Here is a 14,582-nt window from a genome sequence, read left to right on the forward strand (position 1 = left end):
AATGATAATTTTGTTTCTACTTCTGCATTGAGGTTTTCTCGTAATAATCTACATTTAAAATCAAAATTATTTAAATAAATAAATAACGACCCTAATACTCTCTTATTATTGTTACATTTCCCTCAACAGGAGCGACATAATTTTAGAGAATTGGACCTTGTTCCCCATTATTCTTCGTATCTTTTTATCGTTAGGTTTTTCACAGTAGTGGAATTAATCTTTCGAATAATAGTGGAAGAAAATAATAAACATCCTTTATTTAAACCCACTATTCCTACTTTCACCCTGTTAACGTTAATTCATATAGATCACTGACACTGAGTAGTGTTATATATAGTATTACATAAAAACTGTGTATGCTTCCTCGGGAAAATTACCCCTCCCAAGTGTCATTCCTGGATCTGCGACTGTGCTAATCAGGCTATACTCTGTCCCAGCTAACTGTGGAGCAGGCAAACGAAAACAAGTCTCTGCGCAAGTAATGACGCGAGACGGCTCCACCAATGAACACGCGGGGCCTCCCCGATGGCGCAGTGGTAGCGTCGTCGCCTCGTAATCAAGGGGTCCCGGGTTCGATACCCGGCGGAGGCACATAGTGGTTCGGATCCCACTTTAAACTGTAGGTCCAGTCCCAATTAGCCTTACTGTGCACAAAGTGGACTTAAAACACCAACTCAATCAATCAATCAATCAACCAATGAACACGTAAGAGGAACGGAATTGCGTTGCGTGGGGGAAAGCGACTGCAGTTACCAGCCTTCCCAGCAGCGTGTACTGCTTCGCTCTGGCAAATAGATTTCCTTCGCTTCTCTGTACAGTGGGATCCATGAGTATTACCGTGCAAATTGTCCATTACCATGTTCGTGCAATTTATTCCACTCAGTAGGAGCTTCAAGAATTAAAAGAAAACTCAAAACAAGCTGTTGACAACTTCTGCACCAGCATACATAAAAACCCATCGCTTAAAAACACATAGGATGTAAGGAAAAAATTAATGAAAATAGTCATGGACAATTTGCATTGTAATACTCATGGATCCCACTGTACCAGTAGCTGGTACGTGGGATCCTTGAGTATTACCGTGCAAATTGTCCATGACTATTTTCAGCAGAAGTTGTCAACAGCTTGTTTTGAGTTTTCTTTTAATTCTTGAAGCTCCTATCGGGTTAAATAAAGTACACGAACATGGTGATGGACAATTTCCACGGTAATACTCATGGATCCCACTGTACAAGGTATAGCCGTACAGCCACTAGTATTGCTCGGCAAATTGTCCACGACTATTTTCATTAATTTTTCTCTTACATCCTGTGCGTTTTTAAGCAATGTATTTTTATGTATTCTGGTGCGGAAGTTGTCAACAGATCGTCCTGAGTTTTCTCTTAATTCTTGAAGCTCTTATTGGGTCAAATAAAGTTCACGAACATGGCGATGGACAATTTGCATGGTAATACTCATGGATCGCACTGTCCTACTTAGCGATTTGATTTCACATTTATGTTTACACGTTCAGCGCAATTGTGCCTCCAGGAAAATGGAAACGTATTCTTTCCATTGTTAAAAAATTAAAACATTTCCTGTTTTTTTATGTATTTCAGTGTCGTAAAGATATGGAACGCTTGCATAATCTCTCTCCCGCTGCAACTGGCCCAGGGTTGGCATGTTTAAAACAAAAGTGTTTAAAACACTTTGTTTTAAACGTTTAAAACACACGGCTTTGTTTTTTTTACAAATGTTTTAAACGTTTAAAACAATGTGTTTTAAACATGTTTTTTTTAGAAGTGTTTAAAACACATTTTGGTACTTGATATTTTATAATCTATGATATTTTTTTTGTTTGGCAACCCTGTTTTTGCATTGAATCTGTGTCAATTAATCCGTGCTTTATGGGTCTCACTTATCGCACAACACTTGACGAACCTTATGTTCTGACGTCACGGGAGACAGCTTTTTAATTTTAGGGCACATGCCTACGTTGTATGCACAAGGTAGCGAAACTGTTGTGCGACAAGAAAGACCCGTGCTTTACTGTAGAAACCGAAACTTCTCAGTTCTTTGTTTCCTACCGTCCTGTAAGTTTGAGACAGGTGGAAGCTGGAAATTAATATCTGAATACACAATGCGTGATTTTGATCATGACGTGATTTTTATTTCTCTTGCGATACGATTCATTGGTTTGTATAACTGAATGAAGCGCAGATGGTTACTTTTGGAAACATAATTTTGTACTTGGAAAGATAAATTGATCTGGAGAATTTATTATGACACTGCAGGTTGTTTTCTGCTATATAAACTGTTCAGGCAGCAGAAAATATTTTACCTTGATTTTTCCAGGACGAGGATAGTAATTCAATAATATTTAGTTTCTTGAAATTTAGATGAATATGAATCCTAACCTACATCAACAGTGACGGAAAAAGGGGGCTATTACTCCCAACCTTTGTCCCTGCAGTAGAGGTGTGCGGGATCCCGAAAAGTCGGGACCGGGATCGGGGGCAAAACAGGCCCGTAGCTAGAGGGGGGCAGGGAACAACTGCCCCTCCCTGAGAGCCTGCTTTGGCACATCTGTGAAAAATACAGAACACATTCCTACCTGAAATTCTCAAAAATCTTTACAATTATATCATGTGTTACTCTAGCAACATAACAAAGACACCTATTGATTTTGTGATTTATTAGGGTGTGTGGGATTCCGTATAATGTCTGTCATGATTGGGGGGAGGGGGAATTCCCTTCCAGATTCAGACTTCGGAAAATGATTTCGCAATTTTCAGTATCTAGAAGAGTTGTGACATTTTGAGTATCTTGTATTAAAAGTGCGTAAAGGTGTCGGATGTTTTTCTTCGGATGTGTTGCTATGAACTTGGGAACTGCTTAAATTTTTGCTTCATGTGATAGAGAGAGGGAGTGGATATTTGAGTTTTGTTACGTATCGTTGCATTTCTGCCACTTCTAGCTAATGGCAACAATGACTGATGACGTGAAATTGATTAAGAGACACTCACAAACAGTGCCGAAACCACAGGGGGGCATGGGGCATTGCCCCCCCCCCCCGCCTTGGACGGAAGTCCATTCTATGGAAAGCAAACATTGAAGCAAAAAAACAAGACTAGGAGAATCTAAGAATAGCAGGACATTTGGATACTCATGATGGAATTAGTTTTTACGTGTTCCTTGCATTTTTCTTACAGACGGCCAAGGGGACTTGCAAGGGGCAATAGCCCCCTCCATTTCAAATTTTATACAAATAACAATACATTTCGTAAAATGTCCTTGCTCGCTTCGCTCGCAATATCTGCTTTTCTTATAGTCCAAGTTCAGAGCCATAGCTATGGGGCGGCGGGAGTCGGTCCTGGGAGCCAAATGATCTATAGTAAAAAAAATGTTAAAGAGAATGCCATGGCACCCCGTAAAGTTATTTGCGCCCTATTAAAACAATTTCTTTCTATGAAACTTAATATGAAATATTAAAGATGACACTGTAATCCAAGAAGTCATTGATGAGTCAAGGGATTCCTATTTGTTTGTCAGGTGTCAAAACATGTATTTCAAATATAATATAATACAATTCACACAATATTTTGCAACATGGTTAACGTAACCAGTAGGCAAACATTGTCTGTAGTGATGCAAGAGTCTCCCCTTTGAAGGAAATAGAGTCCGTGGTGGACTAAGGGACCCATGCTTTAATGTTTTAGCAAGTACAAAAAATGTATTACAAATTTTTACACAATTCATCAAAGTGTAGATAATATGTAACCATTATTATTTAATTAATTCGATTTTTCTTTCATAACACAATACAATGCTGTTGTTGGATTTATATTAGATACCTTTGTGAGTAAAAATCTTGCATCCTGGAAACCAGAGGGAATCATTATGAAGCATGATTTATAAAGGGCTCCCCTAATCAGTTTTGCAGAGAGGCCCAAAGCTGTTTGTACATGTTAAACATCTATTAACATTATCGACCTGTAGATATCAAGTTGATACAGTCTCTATTAGCTTATTTATCTTAAACTTTATATTCTTTGAAGTGGCGTGCCCAGGATTTTCGAAAGGGAGGGGTTATGTCTACATTTTTAAGTAGTCATTCCTCATTTTGCCATATTTTCCTGCCTTTGACGTTATTTTTTTTAAAATATTGGACCAAAAGGGAGGGGTATAACTCCCACTAGTCCCCCCTTGGGCACGCCACTGAGTCTTTGACAATCTGGAAAGATCATTACCGAAATGTTGCTATTTGATGCTGCTCGAAGTTTTTATTGATCGTTGCAGTTTCAAGATATCATCCACTTATCTCTTTTGGGGGAGGGGGCAAGTGCCTCTGTGTACCCTGCTATATCTGCCAATGTGACACAATATATTAAGAAATTACCCCCCCCCTAGGATTGACTTCGCCCCCCCCCACAAAGAATTCCTGGCTACGTGCCTGGGGCAAAAATTCCCGGCCCGATTGCGACTTCGGGAAATGACTTCCCGACTTTTCGGGATCCCAAGCAGTCGGGAAATACCGAATGGTCATTTTAAAAAGTCACCAATTCTCGACGTTTTCTGCATTGTAAATGTCTGGAACTTATCGGAAATTGTTAGTTTTGTACCAGAAGTGCAAAAACAAGCACTTAAGATGGAAATTACGTGTAGAATTCGAGTCAAGAGCTTTGGGAAATTTCGAACATATCGCGTCCTGAATGTCGGGATTTAAAGAATTTCCCGTCCCGACTTAAAAAATTGTGTCCCGCACACGCTGCAGTATGGTAAACCTTATCTCCAAAGGTAAATAAACTCTCCTTGCCGCCGCTACACTCATAAAAATGAGTATTTTTTCTTTAACGACTTTAACTATAATTTACTGGGAAAAGGTTGACTTTCTTTTGTTTAAAACATGTTTAAAACATGTTTTTTTAAACTCATGTTTAAAACTATGTTTAAAACAAAAAAAACATGTTTTAAACAAAAAAACAGTTTGTTTTGTTCTTTTTAAAAAAAACACAAATTTTGCCAACCCTGAACTGGCCTTCGGACAGCAATACGTAGAGAGTTAGGAATTTTGAATCTGCATCGTTGAAAACTGCTCTCACTTTCGAGTCGTGGATAGATCATAGGCGCCGACTTTGGGGGGGGGGGGCGGAGCAAGGCTTTTCTGCTTCCCCCCAACTTCACGTAGAAGGACACAGTAGTGTGTTTTGTGGTATTATTGGTGCACACATAGCGTACAAATGAAGAGGTTATTTGATTAAACAGCCCGATTTGGCTACACTTAAAACTATGCCAAGATGCCCATATGCCCCAATTGTTCAAGTGTGATATGCTCTTAATCCCAAGAATTCTGAATTCTAGTGTACAAATGAAGAACCCTCAACAGACAGATTTGCCTATACTTAAAACTATGCCAAGTTCCCATATGATCTTATTGCTTACAGTGTGCCGCCCTGCCAAAATCCCAAGAATCCTGAATTCTAGTGTACAAATGAAGAACCCCCCTCAGACAGATTTGGCCATGTGTGCAAAGGCTGAATCTCTCAGTTTGTTGTCCATAAGCTTGTTAAAAATATGCCCGTCTTGATATTTTTTTTGGCTACACCTAAAACTAAGCCAAGATGCTTATATGAGCCACCCACACCCACACAAACCCACACAAATTTACTTCCGGTCCACTTCCGGTTTACTTCCGGTCCACTTGACACACCTGTGGGGTTTTTCAGTTTTTTTTAAAAGGGTTACAACATTAACAAGGCTGTTTAATTTACAATTGGATTCACACCCCAATTATTTTAACAAGAATTTAAATTTTGAAAGCATGATAAATAGATGCAGGGGTGCAAGTTTAATTCCTGTAGCAAGTGGAAACAATTCTAGATATTTATACCCATGCATGTGTGCCCTGTATCCTGGAGAGGTTGTGTATTCATGCGGGCATGTTGTGTGCAGGTATTGCTACCTAAATACCTACACAACATCAGATTTCTGCAAATTGTGCCTCAATACTATAACAAAATATTACAACATTAATAATCTATCATGTGCACTGTGTTCAGGACAAGGCTATTATGTTTATACATTCACAAAACAATTTCTATGCTACAATCATGAGATTGATGATAGTTTTGTACTCGAGATAAAAATGAAAGATGGTCCCTTGCAAGAAGAATAAAAAAAAATGAGGATTAAAAATTTTACCAATTATGGGAGCTTCAGCACTCTCGATGAAATCTATGAGAATCTTGACAATGAAAGCACGATTCTTGTGATGTTGATGTGCAATAACACTGGAAATGTCACTGTAGATTAGAGAAACCAGGGCTACAGGCAATCTATTCTATATAAGCATATAATATTTGTGTACAAGAAACATAATCAATTTTACCTGTTGTCAGAACTAAGTGACAGATCAGATAAAATAAGAGAAATACACCTATATCCAAGGGGCATTGGAATTGAATATGATGGGGGAACATACCAGGAACATACCAGGATACATACCTGTTAGAGTTGGGAATTTTGGATTATATATTACAGATTATCAGAATTCAATATTTCATACACACCTGCAATCTTTTGGGATTGACAGTTTCAAAAAATATGTGATATACCCTGATCAGAACATGTTGATGAATCACCTATTGGGCCCATGTGCAAGAAGAGGGCCCTACTACCGTGCAGCAGGCAACACCGGGATGCTTGAGATATTGCTCAACAATCAGGTGAGATTAAGAATATTTGATTCCTACAACAAAATTGTGCAGGTTCTGTACACAGACAGGTGGGAAGAATACACACAGCAGCTGTTTAGGAATAGGCAAGAAAACAGCTGGGTTATCTACACCTTGAAACTTGTTGGTGAGATACACAGAAACTGCCAGTCTTGCCTTCCATCTGCATGGCACAAGCTTTTGCAAAATGTTAGATTGATTCCTGAACAATTTAAGAATCCACCATGCAAATTAGAGCTGGTGAAAAATAATTTTGTAGAATTTGAACCCGACCTGCCTTTTGATCTGGTGAAGCTCGACAATCCATACATGGTGAATGTTATTGCAGAGTGCAAAAAATTTGAAAACAACATAATGTTGTACAGGCTATGGGGGAGAATCATAAGAAACTGGGCAAGAATGGTGCTGTTTTTACATGACATACTGTTTGTTCAGGCTCCCAGGCATATAATTGAAGGCCGCAATATACATGCTGGCCGAGATGATATGTTTACAAATTTTTGGGATTTTCTGGATACAAACCCTGTGCTCACTGCAGAGGTTGCATGTTTCATAAGATCTTCAAGATTTACTAGGGAAACACCTACAAAATTTATAAATATATGGTACTCTATCCTATACAAGGATCCATACAAATATATGAAAAAGAACATGTGTCTCAGAGTTGAATTGTATGAGAAGCTGTGCAATGTTGATGAACCCTGCAATATTGATGTGGGCAAGTTGGAAAATGCTCTGGGTGATTTTGCAAATATGCTAGGAGAATGCCTACCTGCTGCACCTGATAGCAATAATAGAATTGAAGATGATGACAAGTATTTCTGGTGGCTCCCCGAGCAAGATATTACAAACAGGCAGATGATGAAGAACATGGCCAGGAACACTGAATCATTTACACCATTCACTGTGTTTGAGAAGAACATGTACATTGAGATGCTTAGAAGAATGATGCTGAATGATTTATTTGGATGCATCTCTCACGATACTCATCCAAATTATGCAGCAGGAGCCGAGGAGTTGAATATTCTCATTAGAAGGATCAAGAATTACAACAGGCACAATATTGCTGTGATTGGAAACATTGCTGAGGGGAACAACAACTCTGCATCTTGGCTGTGCCAGTGTATTCTGTTTCCTGTTGATGTTGCATTTCAATGCGGGCATGTATTTTGCAGATATTGTTTTCTAAACAGAGTTGTTGAGAATAAAGCTGCATGCTGTCCAAAATGTAACAAATCAAATAATAGGACCTATGTTATACACCAGTAGCGTACGCAGGATTTCATCAAGGGGGGTGTTATTTAGAAAACTTTCTACAAATACACATTACCATTGTTTTATTATACTTTAATTAATAATAATAACAATAAATTAACTAATAATTATTTTAATTAATTAGTTTAATTACTACTAATAATTACTACTAATGCAGCTGCTATTTATGAAAGAAATACAACAAAATTACATTTCTTTTGTTTCTTTGTTACAACGGTTGTTCTAGTCAACGGTTGTATATGATAAGTGAGACATTTTAAGTGTGAAGAAAATCCATAAAAACAAGGAAATATATTAAATTTATTGAAATAATCGAAATATGAAACTCATTCAAAGAGTCTTGTCTGGTCTAGTCTGACAACTTCTTGGGATATCCGGGTTGATTCCCGGAATTGGTTGGAATTTATCCAGCCGTGTCTCCGCACCCAGCCTCATAGCAATGGGTAAGTGAGAACAACCCTGGGGGATGAAGGCTGCCGGAGCATGGTGCTGATCACATCACCTGCAAAATAGTTCGAGATCGAGAATCTTTGGGGCCCACCACACCACTACGTGTGCCTTCAAGGCATGGTGCTATATGCACGGGGGAATTTTCATTACCTTTACCTATGGAACTCGCCCAGGATGATGATGATGATGAAGCGCGAGAATACATGTTGTCAAATTCCACTGAGTCTATGCTTTCGTTGAAAAGTAAGTTTATAGACATTCCAACACATTTATCACTTCTAGGTGATTCACAAAGCACTTCTTCAACATTATTTAATGATGTGGATGTAGACTCAGCATCACTCGAGAGTTCACAAGGGGATGTGAAATGAAGAACGTTTGCAATAAGGTCGGCACACTGCGACGAAGCAAGGAATTTTCACAATTCTCGCGAGAGTCACTGCGCGACTTTTTGCAAAAAAAAAATTGCAAAATTGAACTTTGCGGCCGCTTAGATTGTGTTTGGAATGTTGTGTTTTTCTTCATGCTGCATGGGAATAATAATTCAAATTATTATTATTATTATTATTATTATTATTACTTTCGCAGATCTTTGACTGTGATAAATTAGCCATTTTTAATTTTTTCTACAGCATTTTCCATAATATTTCAAAAGCTCAAGGGGGGGGGTTAAACCTGGTAACCCCCCCCCTTGCGTACGCCACTGTTATACACAACTGGATATGCAGCTGCTGCCAGGAACAAGTGTCTAATCCTGTCATATTACTGTCTGAGGAGTTGTTTTGCAGAAAGTGCAGCCCTGGTGATCATACTGCACTGTTGAAAACATGTTGATAGAATTTAAGAATATCAGCAGGTTTGAGGATTATTTCAACATACAAGCAGCTTTATGCAACAATGCAGATGCTGATCTTGACAAGTTGATAAACAATGGCATGCATTTTATATTTGTGGCTGATTATGATGTACCTGGTGTTTTGAAGATACTTACACCCAGTAGATACAGTGCATCCATAGACTGGAACATTTGCAAGATGTTTTACAAGATAAATTACAGATATAAGCTATTGCCCGATGATATGCCAATAGATTTTTTCCTGCTTCCAGGATACTTTGCATTGCAGATAGGAAATTCTAAAACAAGATATGATGACAAGTTTGTTGCAGGAAGCTGGCCTGTATTTTACAGCTCTGGCTTGTTTGTGCTGGATCTGCAGAACAGCATATTTAAAACACAACTATGCTCTGAATGTATAGAGTGTCCAAACAGGTGTGTGCATTTTACAAATTATTACACTCTGTCAAAATTGTTGTCAGGTCCATGTTACAAGGGACCATACTATTACAGACTTTTAGATGTGGGCAACATTAAATTGATAAGAATTGTGAAAAAACAAATTAAGATTGCACCCATGGGCGTTCGGAAGGGGGGGCAAGGGGGGGGCCGTGGCCCCCCCTGGAAAACGAAAATCATCCAAAAATTACATATTTCACACATATAATTTAATTTCAGCCACAATAATGTGTGTTAATTATTGCTCGAACATGATAAATTCATATTTAAGCAATGTTTTCTGAGGGATGAACACTATTATTGGGGAAAATATGCCATGTTGGCCCCCCCTGGAAAAATATACCTTCCTTGCCCCTCCCTGGAAAAAATCCTGTGGACGTCCATGATTGCACCCAGCCCTTACAAGTATATCCAGAATGTTTTGAACCTGCCATACACAGATAACTGGGCAATATATGTAAATTTTATAACCCACAACAAGACATGCAACATGCTCTTCTATTGCCTAAAATTGTTGGGAGAGATACACAAGAATTGTAGAGTTTGTGTAGGTGCATTATGGTACAGAATTTTACAAAATGATCCTGTATCTATAGAAGATTTTAAAAATTATTATTATTGTACACTCAACATATACAGAAATAATAATCACTCTCAGCCAAGAATACCCTTCAAAATTGCCCACCAGTATAACCCAGAATTGCCTAATCTGCTCTATGAATATGTTGAAATTGTAGGTGGGCCTATCCTATTGCATGTGTGAACAAACATTATTAATTTCTGGACACAGAGTGTTATGCTGTTTCATGAATTATGTTCATATGTGCCCAAATATTTAAACAAAGTGAAGAAATTTAAGATAGACCATTCTGTTGATAAATTGTGGGATCTTACCCTTTATGATGAAATTCACAAGTTTATATTTTCTTCAAAATTTACAAAATCTCAATTAACTGATTTTATAAACAAGTGGTACTATGCTATGTTTAAGCATGATGTGTGTTCATATATGGAGGATCTCCTGACAATCAAGATAGAGTGCACTTTAAATGGAGTTATAGAATCTTCAGAAAAATTAGATAGGTACCTGTCTGATTTTTCAAACATGCTGGGACTATGCCCTGAGATACATGTGAAGAAGCAAAATAAGCAAGATCACAATGAGATGTACTACTGGTGGCTGGATGACAGGGAAAAAATAAATTCTGACAGGCATCACCTCATGACAAGTGACCCCTTCCAATTTTCACCTGCAGATGTTTTTGAGCAGAGGATGCTCATAGAACTGCTCAGAAGATTCTGGATAGACAGGTTGTTTGGAAAGCACTTCCATGATACACATCCATATTACAACAAAAATCTTGACACCAGAATCAACAACCTGAGAAATTTTAAAGATGAGAATATTGCATATATGCTTTTTGAGCGTGTGGCATGCAATTGTGGTGTGTTCAACAGTGATGTTGCATACAGCTGTTCTCACTTATTCTGCAGGTACTGCTTTATGAATCATGTAACACATGATATTACAAGATGCCCATGTTGCAATTGCAAAATTCAATTGCAATCAACAACAACTAGGGTCTCAATATTGTCTCTGGAATCATAGCTTTTCTGTCTAATATTCTCAAGATCTTGTGCTTTTCAGATATATTTCTGATGGAACTATATGGTGTTGTTCTATATGTGTTATTGCATATTTTAAATTTTATACCCGGTGATGTGTAATAATTTAGGAATGTGTTGGGGGATGAATTGAATATTATCCAGATGGATTTTGTAAGGCAACCCCCAACATAATTGCTGGGTGGCACATCTATGCCATTGTTTCCACACAGTAGGGGAAAGAATATAAATCTGTTGCTGTCAATATTGTAGATGTTTATCTGGTTGCTTCTTATGAGGTACTTTGCTCTCTGCTTTAATTTCTTGGAGATGCTTCTCATTTGCAAATCAAACATGTTTGCATTGTGAGCCTGGCATCTTATAACCTCATTGATGTAATCAATGCACCGGCAGGTTGGATAATTCTTTCCAACAGTTGCATGTGTTGCTCCAGTTGTTCTTCTCTAGTGATAGGGTAGTACAATCATGATCACAGTTCCTAAATTTTTGCCTTAGAAAATACATAACAAGCTCATTCAGGTATGTGTGCTTTGAGTACTCAACCCGGTCAGGATCAAAATCCACCCCACTATATAAATTCCCCTCATCTGTGGTGATAAATTCAGTACCACTATACACTAATTGCTTATTTTTATTTAAAAATCTGAAATGCTTCCAATTTGAACTCTGAAATGCAATCATGTACATCCTATACTCAAAACACCACCACTCATGGCAATTGTTGAACCAGTGATCATCAAACAATTTCAACATGCAGTAGTATCGATACCTATCTGTATAAAAATTAACAAAAAATCCAACAATTCTTCTGCCCCTGTTGTATACAAATCTTTCAAACTTGCTGAGAAGCTTAAGACACAGGTATTGGAATGGCCTGTCACTGATAAGCACCCACTGCATTTCAGTTTCATTCTGTACAGCAAACAGGTTATACTCAGACAGGCCAGAGAACCTAATCCTGAAATCCTCAACAAGAGACTTGGATTTTATGTACTTTGAAATGCATCTTCTCTCAAAAAATCCAGTATCCATAGTTATTTTCATAAACACTTCCCTGCCTGTCCTATGTTGAGATTGTTTCTAGCAAATATTTAACAGTTGCAGAGCTCTGTTTTAACAGAAAAATAATATTACCTGATTGCTGTTTCTGTCTTGTTTGTGCTGAGATTCTTAGCAGGTTGATGTCCACTGCCAGATTCTTGTATCTGAAATACATGAAATTACACTGCCAGACTGGATAATTGTTTCCCACAATTGCATGTGTCATTCAGGTTGTTCTCCTCCAGTGATTCAACAATACAATCAGAAATACAATCCCTAAATTTTTGTCTTATGAAATACATAACAAGCTTATTCAGGTGTGTATATTTAGAGTAGCAGACAAGTTCTGGATTAAAATCCTCACCACTGTACAAATATCCATTATCTGTTGTAACAAATTCAATATTCCTATCTATAAACCCACCGTTGATAATTTTATTCAAAAATTTGTAATGCCTCCAATTTAAACTCTGATCTGCAAGTATGTACATCCTATACTCTGCAAACAATTCATAGCATGCTATGCTATGCTATGCAGATACCTATCTAATTTTTCTGAAGATTCTATAACTCCATTTAAAGTGCACTCTATCTTGATTGTCAGGGGATCCTCCATATATGAACACACATCATGCTTAAACATAGCATAGTACCACTTGTTTATAAAATCAGTTAAATGAGATTTTGTAAATTTTGAAGAAAATATAAACTTGTGAATTTCATCATAAAGGGTAAGATCCCACAATTTATCAACAGGATGGTCTATCTTAAATTTCTTCACTTTGTTTAAATATTTGGGCACATATGAACATAATTCATGAAACAGCATAACACTCTGTGTCCAGAAATTAATAATGTTTGTTCACACATGCAATAGGATAGGCCCACCTACAATTTCAACATATTCATAGAGCAGATTAGGCAATTCTGGGTTATACTGGTGGGCAATTTTGAAGGGTATTCTTGGCTGAGAGTGATTATTATTTCTGTATATGTTGAGTGTACAATAATAATAATTTTTAAAATCTTCTATAGATACAGGATCATTTTGTAAAATTCTGTACCATAATGCACCTACACAAACTCTACAATTCTTGTGTATCTCTCCCAACAATTTTAGGCAATAGAAGAGCATGTTGCATGTCTTGTTGTGGGTTATAAAATTTACATATATTGCCCAGTTATCTGTGTATGGCAGGTTCAAAACATTCTGGATATACTTGTAAGGGCTGGGTGCAATCATGGACGTCCACAGGATTTTTTCCAGGGAGGGGCAAGGAAGGTATATTTTTCCAGGGGGGGCCAACATGGCATATTTTCCCCAATAATAGTGTTCATCCCTCAGAAAACATTGCTTAAATATGAATTTATCATGTTCGAGCAATAATTAACACACATTATTGTGGCTGAAATTAAATTATATGTGTGAAATATGTAATTTTTGGATGATTTTCGTTTTCCAGGGGGGGCCACGGCCCCCCCCTTGCCCCCCCTTCCGAACGCCCATGGGTGCAATCTTAATTTGTTTTTTCACAATTCTTATCAATTTAATGTTGCCCACATCTAAAAGTCTGTAATAGTATGGTCCCTTGTAACATGGACCTGACAACAATTTTGACAGAGTGTAATAATTTGTAAAATGCACACACCTGTTTGGACACTCTATACATTCAGAGCATAGTTGTGTTTTAAATATGCTGTTCTGCAGATCCAGCACAAACAAGCCAGAGCTGTAAAATACAGGCCAGCTTCCTGCAACAAACTTGTCATCATATCTTGTTTTAGAATTTCCTATCTGCAATGCAAAGTATCCTGGAAGCAGGAAAAAATCTATTGGCATATCATCGGGCAATAGCTTATATCTGTAATTTATCTTGTAAAACATCTTGCAAATGTTCCAGTCTATGGATGCACTGTATCTACTGGGTGCAAGTATCTTCAAAACACCAGGTACATCATAATCAGCCACAAATATAAAATGCATGCCATTGTTTATCAACTTGTCAAGATCAGCATCTGCATTGTTGCATAAAGCTGCTTGTATGTTGAAATAATCCTCAAACCTGCTGATATTCTTAAATTCTATCAACATGTTTTCAACAGTGCAGTATGATCACCAGGGCTGCACTCTCTGCAAAACAACTCCTCAGACAGTAATATGACAGGATTAGACACTTGTTCCT

This window comes from Lepisma saccharinum, chromosome 10, assembly GCF_977018435.1.
Source record: "Lepisma saccharinum chromosome 10, izLepSacc3.1, whole genome shotgun sequence".
NCBI classification, from domain to species: Eukaryota; Metazoa; Arthropoda; class Insecta; order Zygentoma; family Lepismatidae; genus Lepisma; species Lepisma saccharinum.